Source organism: Panthera uncia, chromosome A2 (genome assembly GCF_023721935.1).
Source record: "Panthera uncia isolate 11264 chromosome A2, Puncia_PCG_1.0, whole genome shotgun sequence".
NCBI classification, from domain to species: Eukaryota; Metazoa; Chordata; class Mammalia; order Carnivora; family Felidae; genus Panthera; species Panthera uncia.
In genome coordinates, this window is record NC_064816.1 from 68862081 (window position 1) to 68880752 (window position 18672).

Consider the following 18672-nt stretch of genomic DNA (forward strand, 5'->3'; position numbering starts at 1 on the left):
TGCTGAAGGCTCAGACTCAAGGTTGGTAATAAGCGAACACAGAGGCTCTAAAATGCTACCTGACGGTCTTAAGACAAGACAAGGGAATCCACACATCTGCTCATCAGTGAACAATGGCTTCTCAGCCTCTCTAGGTAAAGCTCGCCCCTTGCAACCTTAGCCCTTGTAAAAATCTTACCCTACATCTAAAAAGCAGGTCTATTCAAGGACTGCAAATAAAAGATAGCCTTATTAAAGGCTTATTCCCCAGTCCTTCTGTTTATTGGCATGCTTGCCAACATGAATCCAAAGTACTCATTTTCAGGAGACATCATGTCCACGTTCCTAAGGTTGAAAAATCCCTGCAGAGAGGAAAGTCACTAATGTGTTCTTTCTCTTTTTCTGATTTTACTGGGTCAAGAGAAAAACCTGTAAACAGGGCTCACTTTCATCATCTGCCAAACACATGGACCCAAGGTTTTCCTACAAAGGGAGGCGATCTTATGGGCAGTCCAGGAGAATAACTTTACCCGCAAGGAGCAAAAAAATACCCTTCTCCTCAGATATACATGGGTTTAAAATTGTAAATATCTGGGAAGACGATAATCAAAAGAAAATGAGCGTCAAGAGTAAAAGTGTATGTTATTGATAGATGACATTGAGATGATACAACTATTCTCATCTATTCTCAATACGGTGCCACACATTCCCACAAATTAGCATGGGTCTGAAAGAAATCAGACTGTGGTCAAATAAGAATTTGAATTTAAAATGCTATGTGTCTCCATGCATTTTTCATGGAAGCTTAAGAAAGATATTATGATTTGAAAGTGCTTACTATCATAAAGCAATAAGGTGAAAGAGTCCTTGATAGAGCAGTAGGACACTGGTTTTACAAACAAGAGAATTGAAAAAGAGAGAATTGAGTTTCCCAAAATGGCGTCATCGTTATACTGCAGATTGCAGAGCGGAATTGGAATTTTATGACTTTCAGTGGTCTTTTCTGCTTTATTGGGGATCAAAGTGTGAATTCCGATTTGAGGATTTATGAAAATAACTTACAATTCTACCATCAGAGGCCATCTGTGTACTCTTCATGTACTGAGATATCATGGAGGTAATGCAGAAAAGTAAGAGAATTTCTGCCCTACAGTATGTATGACCTAAACACAATTTGAATGTCTGGATCCATCACCCATAGCAAGTGTGACTTTAGATAATATTTTACAGAAAATGTTGTAAATGAATTTTTAAATAGGGTTTTATATTTACTTCCATTTGAGTGCCAAAAGTAATTAAATACTTGCATGACTAATCTTAGGAAAAGGAAACCATCTGTACAGTTTCTTCACCTGTATTATGCAGGAAATAACCCATACTTGTCATGACTGATACCACAATTCAATGAACATGAGCAAGACATTTAGATTTGTGCCAGGCACATAGTATCTACTCAGTTAATGCTGGTTTCCTTGAGAAATAATATTCTTTGAGGAATACGGAATTCTTCTAATCTCTATGACTGAATATCTCAATTTATTTTATTTTATTTTATTTATTATTATTTTTTTTTACATAAAACAGGGCAAGGACTCATGGACACATAAAGAGCTCAGGGATAAATTCTAGGACAATATCTGAAAATGTGCATTCAATTATTATTACTTTAGCTTGGCCTCGTCAAAATGGCCACATGACTTCAGCTCTCCAGCCCTTTGTGCACCAGCCTTCATGGGGCTGGCTTTCAGTTTCCTTGGATAACAAAGTGTGCGACAGTCCCCTCTCTGTACTTCACTTCTTCCTGCAGAGACTTACTATATTGGGTTGAATGGCATCACCCCAAAATTCACATCCACCCACAACTTGTGAATGTGACTTTATTTGGAAACAGGGTCTTTACAGATGTGATCAAGTTAAAAGGAAGTTATTGTGCATTAGGGTGGGCGCTGAATCCCATATGACTATTGTCCTCACAAGAAGAGAAAACAGAAACACAGATAGGAAGGGAAGATGGACACGTGAGGCTGGAGACAGAGGCCAAAGGTGAACATTGAAGTTAGGCTGCTGTAAGCCAAGGAATGAACGCCAAGGTCTGCAGGCAGCCACTGGAAGAGGCAAGGAAGGATCCTCCCCTGGTGTCCCCAGAGAGACCATGGCCCTGCTGACTTCTTAATCTCAGACTTCTAGTCTGCAGAACTGAGCAAGGATGTCCTTCTATTGTTTGGAGCCATCTAGTTTGTGGCCATTTGTTTCGGCAGCCCCAGGAAATAAACACCTGCTCACGCAAAGGCCGTGGGTGTTTGGCGATGATCAAGTAAACCACCCTCTGCACTGTACCAGTTTGACCACAATTCCCCAGTAACCGTCACTGCGGCCTAACGGTGAAATTTGGAGTTCTGTAATCTGCACCATTTCTGTTATTTCCTTCAGAGAGGCTGTTGAAAAATGAAGTCACCTCTAGCATCCTTTCCAAGTAGTGCAGGCTTATTTTCTCCCATTGAACCTCACTGGGCTCTCTCTGAGATCACATAGGTTTCCAGTCCTAATGAGGCAGAGAAATGCAAAATCCAGAAAGCCTTGGAGAAATACCCATTAGTGAACAATCCCTGACAATTGGGAATTTCAGGCAAGAAAATATTCATGGCTAATTGACCTTGTGGATATTAAAGCAGGTTTTAGGATTTGGAACTTCCCTATTTGAGCTTCCACTTGACCCCTTCTATCCTGGTTGCCCATAAGACAGGAGAGGAGAAGTGGGTTTCTGTTCACTGGAACATCTTGCTCCCACAGGACTTTTCAGTTAGTCTTGGATTAAGCACATATGTCCAGACTTGTTAAGGGTCTGGCTTCACTTGCATGTGGTTACAAGTGTATTCCATAACAGGAATACAAAGGCAGTTTATGAAAATAGAAATAAATTTCCTCCGAATGTACTGGAAGTAAAGAGCACATACACAAACATATTAACACCGACCCGTATATTTCATTTGACTCCTTCCATTCAAGTTTTCACCCGACTAGTAACCTATTGTAATGTTCATCAAACTAAGCCTTTGTATCTTTCCTCGTCCAACCTGTCCTTTCCACAGACAAGAGATATGCAGCTCTGATCTGGAATTGAAGATACAAAAAATGGAGAAAGCAAGACTTCTCCCTTTGAGAAATCATGTTTTTGTAAGGGAAACACACACACACACACACACACACACATGCTAAGGATAAAAGGTAAATGTAAAAGGACCATGGTTATAAAAAAATTAATTTTTCTTGAGAGGGTCAGGAACAAACGAGGGAATATATGCGCTGGTCTTAGGAAGTGGGCAAGTGTGAGAAAGAGAAAGACAGGGAGAATGAGAGAGAGAGATGCTGAGAGAGAGGGAGGGAGACAGGGAGAGACAGAGAGACACAGGGGGACAGAGAAAGAGAGAGAGAATGAGAGAGAGGCAAACAGAAAGGAGAGAAAGCAGACACACACACACACACACACACACACAGAGAATGAGAGAGACAAAGACAGAGAGACAGAGAGGAGGTGGAGGAGGAAAGAGGGAGAGAGAGAGGACAAGACTAGGGCTCTGAAATCCATGACCTGTCCTAGAAGCACTGCATTCAGACTAGACTAATCTGCCTGCAGCATGGCTGGGGTCATCTCCTCCGCACCACTGTCTGCCCTGACTCCCCAGCCGTAGCTTCCACAGTGAGGTCCCAGCACCTCCGCTGGATTTTAAGACCTCCCGTGATTGTTCCTCAGTTTCATTCCCGTCACTGCCCTCTGCCATTCCATTCTCTGCTCCCTCTGCATAGTGCCTCCCCAGTCTTTGCTTCCGTGGCTCCAGGAAGCCACCCCTCCTCCCTCCACCCTTCTTCCCATGGCACATGTTTCAAAAACACCTCTTCAGGAGGTCTTCCTTCTTTCTCTCAGTTAGAGGTGTTCTTCAGGTGTCCAGATTCTCAAAGCACCTCAGCTCTTCCTCTCTTGTGACGCGTGTGAGAGATCAGTGTTATATTTTTCCACACATTTGCTGCCTTCACAGCTGTGCCCATCTCTGCGGCCCCTTCCTGGAGTCCCACTGGCATTGGACATGGCCCACCTCGTCAGGGCCAAGGAACGTGAGAGGGAGTGACTTCTACTTCTGCGCAGAAGCTTTAAGGGACTCCATGTGGTGTGGCCACGGAGTCAGCATGTCCCAGAAGAGACTGCCCCATTGCCTGATTCCAGGAATGCCAACAGCATGGAGCAGAATTGCCACTGACCGATGAATGGCTTTTGCACGCAAGGATTGTTGGGAGCCACTGAGGGTTTGCGGTTGTATTATCAACGTGTAGTCCATCAAAAGATGCTTTATGCAAGAGGTTTCATGTTCTGCCTTAAACGCTCAATGTTTGTATGTGTCTTTTCTTCCTAATTAACTCTAAGTTCCTGTGAATCCGTGTGTGACCCATCTTTTAATTTATTACTCTTTGCACCGTGCCTGGAATCCAGTCGTTGCTTGCTAAACGTTTATTGACTCATTTAAAAAACGAGTGTAAGAAACGGGTGTGCAATGCACTAGCATGAACACGCAGGGGTGGGGCGGGCAGGCTGTGATGATGAGAACGGAAGAACCAACTCATTTTCTAGGTGCAGTTAGACTTGACTCTTTAGCCCAAGTGCTCCCTGCCCTGCTGGGCTACATCAATTCGCCAATTGGAGATTTATTTTTAATCTAGAGATTCAGTTTATAGTCTTGGAGATAAAGAGCAGAGTTTATTTTGAAAGGATAGACTAGGAAAACTGAAGAATTAGATCAACAAAGTGACATTTCGGGGTGAAGATAGTTTAATGTCATAACTTAATATGATAAAGTAACAGGTGTAGTGAGGATTATGTTTAGTCTTCGGGTCTCTCAAAGGACACCTGGGAAGCTACAGGAGGTAAATTGTAGATGTGCTAGAAGGTTCACTCCGTCTCCGTGGAGTGATGGTGGGGACCAATGTTTCTTCCATCTTAATGTGCTTTCTAAAATGCAGACTCTTGTAGGGAGGTTACTGGGGAGGCGCTGAGGACACGTTTCTTCTTCTTCTTTTAAGTTTATTTATTTATTTTGAGAGAAAGAGAGAGCGAGAGAGTGTGTGAAAGTAGGGAAGGAGCAGAGAGAGAGAGAGAGGGAAGAGAGAGAAAGAATCCCAAGCAGGCTCTGCACTGTCGGCATGGAGCCCCATGCGGGACCATGACCTGAGCCAACGCTGAACAAACTGAGCCACCCAGGTGCTCTTGAGAACACATTTCTAACAAGCTCTCAGACACTGCAGCTTGTCTTTGGATCACCCTCTGAGTAGCAAAAGTACTGAAGACTCTAGGGTTGAGTTGGCCATGGGACAGTATGATTGGTACCCTTGTAGCAAAGTTGGTTCCAGTGTCTGATGGGAGTGTGGGACACAGCTAACCTTTATAACATTGGGGGAAAGTCTGTGTTCCTGTAATTTCCTAAAATCCAGAAAAGAAGCACTTTGCTGATGATGCACAGTGGACATCATGGCCAAGAGATTAAAAACACCAGGACTGGACACAGAGTCTTACGTTCAAATTTCCGCTCTTCGGTCTAATGGCTGGGTGATCTTGAGCGGTTTCTTAATCTCTCAGAGCCTCCATTTCTTAGTTTGTGAAAAGAAAGAATATCAGAAAGTAGGCTAGAGACTGGAAGGGAGTGAGCCTTCTTATAGCTTGGCGGCAGGATCAAGATGTTAAAAGAAGACCCTTCCGGGGCGCCTGGGTGGCTCAGTCAGTTAAGTGTTGGACTTCAGATCAGGTCATAATCTCACAGTTCATGAGTTTGAGCCTCACATTGGGCATTGTGCTGACAGTTCAGAGCCTGGTGCCTGTTTCGGATTCTGTGTCTCCCCCTCTCTCTGACCCTCCCCCATGCCCTCTCTCTCTCTCAAAAATAAATAAACATTAAAAATTAAAAAAATAAATAAATAAAAGAAGACCCTTCCTACCACAGTTCTGACCTGGGTATGGATTTAAGAAATGCCATCCACCAACGTGAATATCAGGGAGATTGCTACTTGCAACGTTTACAGAAATTGTTTGTAAAGTAGTTACCTGGTTTTTGGACCCCCACAGTGACTTCAAACAAGACAAGAATTGAGAACAGAGAAAAATGGAACGTTTGGAAGGAGATATCTTAGTGAAGAAGTGTTGTGATACCATGTTGCGGTACCCCCCCACCCTGAGTAAGGATGGGTTGATGCTCCATCATAAGCCCAGTGAGAGGCTTCCACAGACGAACTGAAGAGCATGCAATGTGTCCTTTGCATTTGGAAACACGGGGGACCTGAGTCTGATACCTAGAGCACTAAATCAGCCTATCACAACAAGATGTCGGTTGCTGCAACTTGTCTGTGTTCCCAGTACTTGTTGGGTTGAAGGATGCTTGTTCATTTCTCATGCAGCAGAGTGGGGAGATAGAACACACACACACACACACAACACACACACACACACACACACACACACACACACAGAGGGAGAACAAGGCCATGGATGTGACTGTCTTGGGAGCTATCCATAAGTAAAGAAATCCAACAGCAAGAAGCTGAAGATTGATTCTCCACTTGGAATAGGATGTGACTTTCAGGATCAAAGTAACAGCACAAGTAAACCTCTTGGTGATTGAAACTCCTAAGAACAAAGAAAGTGTCAGTAGGGGAAGGGAAGGGAAGGGAAGGGAAGTGAAGGGAAGGGAAGGGAAGGGAAGGGATAAGCCTTATTCATCTTCCAGGCCCAAGCGTGCAGTCAGCCCTCATCAGTACCTATCAGCATGACCTTTCATTTCCTCTTTTTGCTTCATCCTCTGCCTGTTCTGATCTGATCAGAAAACATCTAGTAAGTACAGAACAATAAGGAAGGAAGGGTCAGAAGGAAAAAGGAAGAAGTACCTACTATCTTCCTTAAGACTACGGCACTCAGGATGAAGGAGGGGAGATCTGATGATATTAGAAAAGTTTGATGTTTTGATTAAGTCTTGGTCTGGACATACTGACTTCAGAATCAATGCTTTTTAAAGTTATTATGTAAGATATATTGCCTGTCTTACTTAAGGATAGGCAGAAAATTCTTGGGACTACTGAAGTTTTCATAAAGGGACAGTGGAGGGCAATCTCCTGAAGTAATTACAATGACAGAATGGGAGGTAAATAATAAACATAATATTCAGTTGTATTTGATCACATGACAATTGTGTTTGTTCCAGTACCAGTTAAGTCTATGTTGGCACCAGAACCAAAGACCCACTCATGGCCAGGCAAGACTCGCCATGTGGAGAGAGGCATCTGTGGGGGGAGCTGGGAAACTACAAAGCCTACTGAAGAGCCATCTTGAGAGACTAGGGCATCTCTGGATCTTTGGAGGGTGGGCTCGGGAACCAAAAAGCAGATTGTTTGCAACCAAAGAAGGAGGCTAGGGGAGAGCCCGTGGAATGCTCACTGTCACTCTAAGTGTTAGCTAAGCTTCCACTGTCTGTCTTCCAGCTCCCCTCTCCCAACTCCAGCATGGGGAGAGGTGATGAAGGAAGTCTTTTTGAAATGTTAAAAGTAAAAGCATTGTCTAAATTGCAAATGGGTGATGCAATTTCGGCAGTCCTTTAATGGCTGGTTCAGATCCACACAGGACATACCAACAAGGGGGTGGTTGAGATACAAAGACACGGTTTCCCGAGTCGCCTGGAAAATCCTATGAACCCTGTCCTCCCTCACTCTTGCTCACGAAAGGAACAATTCAGCCAGCCTTCTGTCCCAGCTTCCTCACTCCTCACTGCCTGCCCTCTTGAGAGAGCTGCTCCATCCTGATACGATCGTATTTCCTGGCTCTGCTCTCCCCAGACAGCCTTTCCTTGTGACTTACATTAGGGAGAAGGAAGGAGTAGGAGTTTTATGTGGTCAAAACCTGAAGGAGGCTCTGTTATATATTTGACCTGATACAAGAGGAAAGAGGAAATAAATCTGATGGAGCTGCTTCAAAGGCACTTCAAATTCTATCACGTTCTTCTTGACCAAGGAAAGAGGTTGTAGGATCTTATGCATTAAAATGTGTGACAATTGCAAATCCATTGCACCTGTGTGTCACTAGCCCCAGGGTGTCCTGCCTTCTTTATAAAGCACACTGTGGTAGGAAGAACCCAAGATTTGGGACTGGACACACGTATGCTTGAATTCAGTTCCGATAGTTGTTAGACTGTGTGCATTATGCACTTAGCCATTTATTACTCCAATATACTTTCCTAAAGGACCTACTGTGTGTGGAGTGCTAGGGAGAGGCTGGGGCCACGCTGCTCCAGGAAATGGTTGTCTGTCCTCAAGCAACTCTGAGCATAGTGGCCTGATCACATTTATATTTTAGAAATATTTATCTGAAGGAAGCATTTGACGGGAGAGAATGAAGCCAAGAAGAATGTGAGCATATTATGGTCACAGTTTGGGTGGGAGGAAACAAGTTTCTAAACTGAAGTGGGAATGAAGGGGAGAAGCATGAAGCCGGGTACCCAGAAAGCAGATCTGGAGACAAGGGTTTGAGTGCAAGTCACTTATTTGGGTGCATATAGATAAAGGATAGTAAGCTGGAGATGTTGCAGAAAGAAGGAATCCAGGATGTAGCAAAACAATGAGATTATTGGACTTGAGGCAGAATTCTGCTGGGCAGCCAGAGTGGATTAACAGTGTTGTCCTATCCAAGCGGTGGGGTAGTGGGGCTATTTATCCACTCTCACCTGTCATCGGTTGGGTTTGGGGTAACGCCTAAGGGCCTTAGCTCTCTGATACTTTAGACCTGCCCAATACATAGACAAAGGAGGTTACTGAGGAGAGAGAGGCCTTCAGGCAAGAAATTGTGAGTGCTTGAAGTCAGAAGCTATTGATGGGCTCAGGAATAATGACTGTTAAATATAGAGGCAGGGTGCCAACAGCATCTGCAAAAGGAGGCAATAAGAGGCAGAATGAATAAAGTATTGGACGTCGGGGATAAAGGAGAGAGAATAGTCTAAAATAATTTCCAAATTTCTCATAGAAGTATCCAGAAGAAAGTTTGTTTTAATTAAGTCCTGATTGAGAGTAAGGTGGAGTGGAAGATTGGGAATTAAAAAAAAAAAAAAAAGATGAATTTGGAAAGTTTCTTAAGCCCTATGAGTTTTAGGCTCTATTTTTGAAATATAACATTACCCGCTATGGTCACTATTTGCAGGTGAGATGATACTATGTATAGAAAACCCTAAAGGCTCCACTGAAAAGCCACTAGAACTGAAAAATGAAACCAGTAAGGTCATTGGATACATAATCAATGCACAGTAATCTATTGCATTTCTAAACCCTAATAATGAAGCAGCAGAAAGAGAAATTAAGAAAGCGGTTCCATTTACAATTGCACCAAAAATAATAAATACCTAGGAATAAGTTTAACCAAAAAGATGAAAAACCTATGCTCTGAAAACTATAAAACACTGATGAAAGAAATCGAAAGCAACATAAATAGATAGGAAGATATTCCATGTTCATGATTTGGAAGAGCAAATATTGTTAAAATGTCTATACTGCCCAAGGAAATCTATAGATTTAATGCATTCTCTATCAAAATACCAACAGCATTTTTCACAGAACTAGAAAAAATAATCTTATGTTTTGTATGGAACCACAAAAGACCCTGAATAGCCAAAGCAATCTTGAAACAGGGAAACAAAACTGGAGGTATCACAATTCTAGGCCTCAAGTTGTCCTACAAAGCTGTAGGTTTTGTTTTTTTTTTGATTTTTTTAATGTGTATTTATCCTTGGGAGAGAGAAAGACAGAGTGCGAGTGGGAGAGGGGCAGAGAGAGAAGGAGACACAGCATCTGAAGCAGGCTCCACTCTCTGAGCTGTCAGCACAGAGCCTGATGTGGGGCTCGAACTCACAGACTGCGAGATCATGACCTGAGCCGAAGTTGGCCACTCAACCGACTGAGCCACCCAGGTGCCCCTACAAAGCTGTAGTAATTGAAGCAATATGGTACTGGCACAAAAAGAGGCACAGATCAACAGAACAGGATAGAAAACCCCCCCAAAAACCCATGATTATATAGTCAACTAACCTTTGACAAAAGAGGTAAGAATATACAGTGGGAAATACAGTCTCTTCAATAAATGGTATTGGGAAAACTGGACAGCTACATGCAAAAGAAAGAAGTTGGACGACTTCTTCACACATACAACAAAAATAAACTCAAAATGGATTAAGGACCTAAATGTGAGACCAGAAACCATAAAAATCCTAGAAATGAGCACAAGCAGTAATTTTTGTCACATCAGCCATAGCAACATTTTTATAGATAGATCTCCTGAGGTGAGGGAAATAAAAGCAAAAATAAACTATTGGGACCACATCAAAACAAACAAACAAACCAAAACTTTTGCACAACAAAGGAAGCAATCAACAAAACTAGCAACCCTACTTGGGAGAGGATATTTGCAAATGACATATCCAATCAAGGGTTAATATCCATAATTTATAAAGAACTGATGCAAGTCAACACCCAAAAGCAAATAATCCAATTAAAAACGGGCAGAAGACATGTGTAGACAGTTCTCCAAAGATGACATCTAGATGGCCAGCAGACACATGAAAAGATGCTCAACATCACTCATCATTGGGGAAATGCAAATCCAAACTACAATGAGATACCACCTCACACCTCTCAGAATGTAATATTACACTGTATGTTAACTAACGGGAGTTTAAATAAAAACTTAAAAAAACCTCAAAACAGAAGAAACAACAAGAGTCCGCGAGGATGTGGAGAAAAAAGAACACCTGTGCATTGTTGGCTTAGGTGGGTGGGAATGCAAACTAGTGCAGCCCTGTGGAAAACAGAATGGAGGTTCCTCAAAAAGTTAAGAATAGAACTACGTTATGATCCAGTAATCACACTACTTAGTATTTACCCAAAGAATACAAAAACGCTAATTGGAAAGGATACATGAGCCCCATGTTTATTGCAGCATTATTTATGATAACCAAATTATGGAAGCAGACATTGGTAGATGAATGGATAAAGAAGGTGTGGTGTATGTAATACAATGCAATGTTATTCAGCCACAAAAAAGAATGAGATCTTGCCATTTGTAACAACACGAATGGACCTAGAGAGTGTAATGCTAAGGGCAATAATTCAGTCAGAGAAAGACAAATACCATATGACTTGATGCATATGCGGAATTTAAGAAATAAATGAGCACAGGCAAAAAGAGACCAACCAAAAAACAGACTCTTAACTATAGAGAATAAACTGATACTTACCACAGGGGAGGTGGGTGGGGGGATGGGTGAAATAGGTGAAGGGAATTAAGAGTATACTTATCTCGACGGGCACTAAGTAGCATGTGGAATTGTTGAATCACTACATTGTACACCTGAAACTAATATAACACTGTATGTTAACTATATTGGAATTCAAGTTAAAAACTTAAGTAAAAAATACCTGTTTTGGTGTTGGTGTAAGGAGAAATTGATCCAATATTTATAAACAGCCTAATTCAGTACCTAGCATGAAATGGATGTTCGATACTAAGTAATATTTAGTCTTTGCTTGCTGTGGGAGAAGACACAATTTTGCATGCTTAACGTGTATTATCTCATGCGTTATCAGATGAGGAACCGGAAGCACAGAGAGTTAAGTAGTTAAATTGTGTTTAAACAGTTATTGTGGCCATCCACTGCATTCTGCGAGAACAATAATAGAATTTTCTAAGATATGCTAATTTTTCATCCTTCCATACATCTGGCCATCCATCTACCCATCTTTTACTCTTAAGCATTTGCGGAGTGCCAACTAGGCACCGAGCATTCCTTGGCACCTGATATTTTGCCACTGTTGAAGTTCTCCCTCATAGGACAATAGAGGACAAGCTTCATTCCTCTGTGTAATAACCTTTGGAATTTTTTTTTTTTTTAATTTTTTTTTCAACGTTTTTTATTTATTTTTGGGACAGAGAGAGACAGAGCATGAACGGGGGAAGGGCAGAGAGAGAGGGAGACACAGAATCGGAAACAGGCTCCAGGCTCCGAGCCATCAGCCCAGAGCCTGACGCGGGGCTCGAACTCACAGACCGCGAGATCGTGACCTGGCTGAAGTCGGACGCTTAACCGACTGCGCCACCCAGGCGCCCCCAACCTTTGGAATTTTTAAAGATAGCTGTCAAGTATCTAGTAGAGAAAACGTGGTTCAAAGAAAAAAAATGAGTGAAATTTGACTGCACGTACAGCTGTTTCTTACCATGCTCAGTAATTTCATCTTTGAAAATCTCATTTGGTCTTCTCCATATGAGGTAGTATTAATCTCATTTCAAAGACTGATAATTCTTAGGTCAAGTTCTCCAGGAAAGAGATCCGAAAGCAGAGATCTAAGTGCAAGTTAATCACTTGGGAGTGCTCCGAGGAACAAAATCTGTAAAAGAATGAAGGGGCAAGATTGGCAGAGGGAGCATTTGAACCACAATGTGGTTGTGACAGAGGCTTCAGTTAATCCCAGGCTTGATGGAGCTGAGATGGTTTATTAGAAATATTGTGCATCGAAGAGGGTCCAGCCTTTGGACCTCCAGTGCCTATTCATTGCATGTGGGCTACCTTCCGGTAAGGGGAATAATCCAGACAAGGCATTTCTCTGTGGCTGAGGGGAAATTGCACAGGAACGATGGCTGTGAGCCATCGGCAAACAAGACTATTGGCAACTGGCAGTGTCTTGGTGTCGAGGTGGGATCTTGGATCTTGGTGGTGTGTATCGATATCCTGTACACTCATGATGAGAGAAACTAAGAGAGTTGTCCCAAGAGAGAGTAAGTGTTCACTCTTCTTTTGCACTCAAATGTCTGTCTTCTTTCTACTAATGTGTGAGCAAAACTGGAATTTTGAGTTCAATAGGAGTAAAGCAGGATCATATAGCTGCAGAAAAAGAGTAAAAATGGACTTGGAGTGAATTACTAGAATTAGAATGGTCAAGGGGCGCCTGGGTGGCTCAGTCGGTTAAGTGTCCTACTTCGGCTCAGGTCACGATCTCACGGTTCATGGGTTCAAGCCCCGCGTCGGGCTCTGTGCTGACAGCAGAAGCCTGGAGACTGCTTCTGATTCTGTGTCTCCCTCTCTCTCTGCCCCTCCCCTGCTCATGCTCTGTCTCTCTCTGTCTCTCAAAAAATAAATAAATATAAGAAAAAGAGTGGTCAAAAATAATCTAAGGAACAAGAGCAAGAAAGAATATCATTTATGAGGATTTCTTAAGGAATCTATTGTTTAGACCAATAAATGAGGACAATGTGTAAGTGAATTCAGATACTGGCCTCCCTGTGAAGAGGTGTTAGAATCATAGAATCATATACTTTCAGAGTTGGAAAGAAGTTCAGAGACCATCTAATTTGTATCCCGAGTCTTCTTTTCTTGGTCAGTGAGTGTTCAGCTTTATGAAAACTTTCGGTGACAGAAAACTCTTCAGCTCTTGAGGTATTTTCAATGACAGGGAATCCATCCTCCATTGAAATAATCGACTCCTTGTTAGAATAGCTCTAATACGCAGACAGGTTTCCCTTACATTGAGCCAAAGCTGTTTCATTACAAATATCACTCATTGGACTTGTTCTCTTCTATAAAATTAATACTCTTGGTACCCATGCTAAGTGAAAGTCCTTAAAATATTTGAAATTTGTTCTTCTACCCTGCTAAATTAATGACTCTCTCCAGGTCAGCTCCAAGCTTCTTCTCTGACTCTTCTCCAATACCTGCAGTACTTACATGATTTTGATATTTTGAATGGATAACAGAGAATATGTGTGAAATTAGTCTCTAACAAAAGCCTATGCTAAACAGGAAGTCTCCCAGAGTAGTAGAGAATATAAGCCAAATGTAATACTTCAGAGTTAAGTCTGGCTATATCACCTTGCAAATCATTTAAATTAGATTAAGACAATCTAAGGGTTATTTGATGTCCCAATTCTATTATTTCCATGGCTCTCCCATAAATAAGATATAAAGAGTCTTCCCCCCCCCCTTTTTTTAAAGTCGATATTTACATGCTAGCCTGATTTATTTATTTATTTATTTATTTATTTTAAATTTTTTTTAGTTTTATATATATGCTAGCTAGGGACAATTCTCATGTAAAAGACATTCTCATAGCTAGGGACAATTCTCATGTAAAAGAAAATTTTAAGTCCATCTTCTTGTATGAAGGGATTTTTAAAATGGTTTCAATGCATGTGTACCAGGAGCCTCACCAATGGTTTTGTCTATAGGACAGTCAGCCATATTTATTTGTTTATGCGTCAACTCCTATGTGTTTCTTGCTTATTATATATTCAGACTCTTTCTAGTTGCTGTGGTTGAAAAGTAAATGGGACACTACCTAGAGAGCTGTGCTATGGGTATAATAGAATTCATGTGAAAATGGAGAGGGAGTTGAAGAGACCCTCCCAGAAGGCATGACCTCTGAATTAGGCCATCAAAGTTGAATTGATTTCCTTATAAGAAAGATTAAGGGAAATGAGTATCCAGACAGAATCACAGAACTTCATAGAGGGAAAAATTAGAGAAACCTTTTAGCTAATCTGTATTGTTTAAATGAGGAAACTGAGGCTCAGAGAGATTAATGGATTTCTTCAAGGTCACCCAAATTGTGGTAAAGTAGGATGAGAGGCCCAAAACACCCCAGTTATTTCTGTACATTAACAATGAAAAATTCGGAAAAAGAAGTTTAGAAAACAATTCTATTTATAATACCATCAAAAAGAATAAAATACAGGAATAGACCTAGCCTATGAGGTAAAAGCCTTGTGCTTTTATAATATGTGCAACTATAATATGTTGCTGAAAGAAATTAAAGATACAAGTAAATGGAAAAACATCTCATGTTCACAAATTGGAAAAATTAATACTGTTAAGATGTCAAGACAACTCAAAACAATCTATAGATTGATTCCGTGTAATTCCTACCCCAGTCCCATTTTACAGAAAGAGAAAAATCCATCCTAACGTTCACAAGGAATCTCAAGGGACTCCAAATACCCAAAAACAATCTGGAAAAAGAACAAAGTTGAAAGTCTCACATTTCCTCACTTCAAAACTTACTACAAAACTACAGTAACCAAAACAGTATGGTACTGGCATAAAGACAGACATGGAGACCAACGGAAGAATAAAATATAAAGCTCCAAAATAAATCCTTGCATATGTGGTTAAATAATGTTTGACGAACGTATGAAGACCAGCCAATGGCAAAAGGGCAGACAGCCTTTTCAATAAGTGGTGCTGGGAAAACCGGGACAGTGACACGGAAGGAAAGGAAGCAGCCTCCTCACCTTACACTATTTACAAACATTTGGGGGGCCTGGGTGGCTCAGTCGGTTAAGCATCCGACTTCGGCTCAAGTCATGATCTCGCCGTTGGTGAGTTCAAGCCCCGCGTCGGGCTCTGTGCTGACGGCTCAGAGCCTGGAGCCTGTTTCAGATTCTGTGTCTCCCTCTCTCTCTCTGACCCTCCCCTGTTCATGCTCTGTCTCTCTCTGTCTCAAAAATAAATACACGTTAAAAATTTTTTTTTAAAAAACACATTAATTTAAAGTGAACCAAAGACTTAAACATAGGAGCTAAAACTGTAAAATGCTTAGAAGAAAACAAAAGGGGGATATTCATGAAATCTGAATTGGCAATGATTTGTTGGCTATGAGGTGGAAAGCTACAGGCCATGAAAAAAAAACATAGATAAATAAATTGGATTTCATCAAAATTTAAAACTTCATGCACCAAAAGATTATGAATAAAGTGAAAAGGCAATCCACAGAATGGGAGAAAAAGAAAATATTCTCACACCATATATCTGAGAATCATCCAGATGATATCTGGAATAATCAATAAGTCTATAACTGAACGACATAACAGAATAACAACCTAATAGAAAAATGGGTAAAGGGGACTTCCAGCTTCTGGTCTAGCATGTAAGAGTCTGGAAGTCAGTACTTTGTATTAACAAGAAGTAGAAAGCTGTAGAAACCGAAAACCCAGCTCTTCTTGGATCCATCAGAGCAATGCAGTCACAAGACAGACTGCTGTCCCCCAGAACTGGACAGATAGGTGGATACAGAGAATCACATTAATGGGAACCGAAACCCACAAGCAGAAACGTCTGCTGGAAACAGTATCAGGATAGGAAAACCTAGACTGCAATGGGCCAATTGCTGGATGTTAAGTGTAGACAAGTCTGCGAGTTAAAACTCCAGGAGGAGGGTGCTTTTTTGAGTTTTACCTCCTGGAGCTCTACCAGGTTCTCACAGGGACTACCAGAGAAAACACGCCATTTTAAAACATGCCAGAGTGTTCTTTGCTTTGGAAAAAAGGCTGCTTTCAAAAGAATCGATTTTACCAGAGCCTGAACTATTGGGGTTTATCAGAGCCTAGCCAACTTGGGGGAAGAGAAATACCCAACTCCAGCTCACGCTAGCCTGCCGTGTGAGGAGGGGAGAGGAATACTGGATTTCAGCCCCACCAGTCTTCCTAATTGGGGAAGGGGATACCCAACCTCTGCCTCTTCCAGGCATCATGTCCCACCTAAGGCAGGGAAAAACGGAAAGGTACGTGTGAAGGTCACAGCCCAGGGGCACATGCTTGTTCAAAGACTGAGTGACTAGAGTTAGTCACTTCACTAAATCATAGGACTGTAAAATACTTTGCCTTCTTCTTCACTTTACCATCACATTACTAAAGACTTATTTACTTGAGTTCTTTTCACCCAGTACACCATGTCCTGCTTTAACGACGATGACAACAGCAACAACAACAACACTACAAGTCATACCAAAGGGCAAAACAGTTTGAAGGCACAGAGCAAGAGCAAGCATCAGAGCCCAACTCAGAAATGGCAGCGATGCTGGGCTCATCAGACTATAAATTTAAAGCAATTGTGATTAAGATGCTAGGAGCTCTGGTGGAAAAATTAGACAAGATGCAAGAAAAGATGTGTAATGTAAGCAGAGAGGTGGGATTCTTAAAAAAGAATAAAAAAGAAATGCCAAAGACCAAAAACACTGTGACAGAAATGAGGAATGCCATCGATGGGCTCTTTATTAGGTTGGAAACAGCTAAAGAATCTCTGAGCTTGAGGATGTATCATCAGAAACTTCCAAAATTGAAAAGCAAAGGGAAAACAGCCTGGAAAAAATGAAAGAGAATATTCAAGAACATAGGACACCTACAAAGAGCGGAACATGTGCATAATGTGAATACTAGGAGAAGAAGAAAGAGAGAAAGAAATGAAAGCAATAATCGAACTGATAATGACAGAGAATTTACCACATTAATATTAGGCACTGCTATGGACTGAATTGTGTCCTTCTCCAAGTTCATATATTGAAGCACTAACTTAATGTGATAGAGCCTATAATGAAATAATAGAGGTTAAGAGAGGACATGAGGGTGGGGACACAGACTGATGGGACTGGTGTCCATATAAGAGAAGAAGAAACACTAGAGATCCTAGTTTTATTCCTTCCTTCCTTCCTTCCTTCCTTCCTTCCTTCTTCCTTCCTTTCTTCTAAGTGTTTATTTATTTCTTGAAAGAGAGAGAGAGAGCAGGCAGGGGAGGGAGAGAGAGGGAGACAGAAGATCCGAAGTGGGCTCTGTGCTGACAGCAAAGACCCCCGATACAGGGCTCGAATTCACAAATGGTGAGATCGTGACCTGAGCCAAAGTCAGACACCTAACTAACTGAACCACCCAGGCACCTCCCTATCTTTCTTTCTTCATGCATGCACAGAGAAGAGGCCGGATGAGTATGTAGAGAGCAAACAGCCGTCTACAAGGTGGGACTAAGGTGTCCCCAGAAAGTAACCCTGATGGCATGTTTATCTTGGAATTCTAGCACCAGAACTGTGAGGCAATACATCTCCGTGGTTTGAGCCACCCAGACTACGTGTTTTGTTGCAGTCGCCTAAGCAAACTCATACAAACACCAAACCACAGGTCTAGGAAACTCAGAGAAATTAGGCAGAATAAATGCCAAAAAATTACACCTGGACATGTCACATACAAACTGCAGAAAGTCAAAGATAAAGAAAAAGTCTTGAAAACAGCACAAGGTGGGTAGGCGGGGGACCTTACCAATAGAGAAACAAGGATAAGAATTACATTCAACTGTCTTTCAGAAACTGTGTAAGCAAGAAGAGAAGGGAGTGAAATATTTAAAGTGCTGAGAGAAAAAACCCTACCAACCTAGAATTCTATATTCTGAGAAATTAATCCTTCAATGGTGAAGAAAGAAGACTTCCTCAGACAGACAAACGTCGAGGGGATTTGTGGCCAGTAGACTTTCCTTGCAAGAAATGTTAAGAGAAGTTCTTTAGAAAGAAAGGAAATGGTACAAGTCAGGAACTTGAATCTACATAAAGGAAGAAAGAGCATTACAAGAGAAACAATAAGTAATTCAACATTTTTCACACTCTTATTTGATGTAACAGGTGATAGTTCAAAATGATAAGAGCAATGATGTATTTGATTATACATATATATTTACATATGAGTATATGTGAGGGAAATGAATGACAATAATAATAGAAGGAGAGGGAGAAAAGAATTAGGAATATTTTGTTATTATAAAGTACTTAGGCCACCCATGGATTAGTACAGTGCTATTTGAAATGGACTGGATCGGTTGT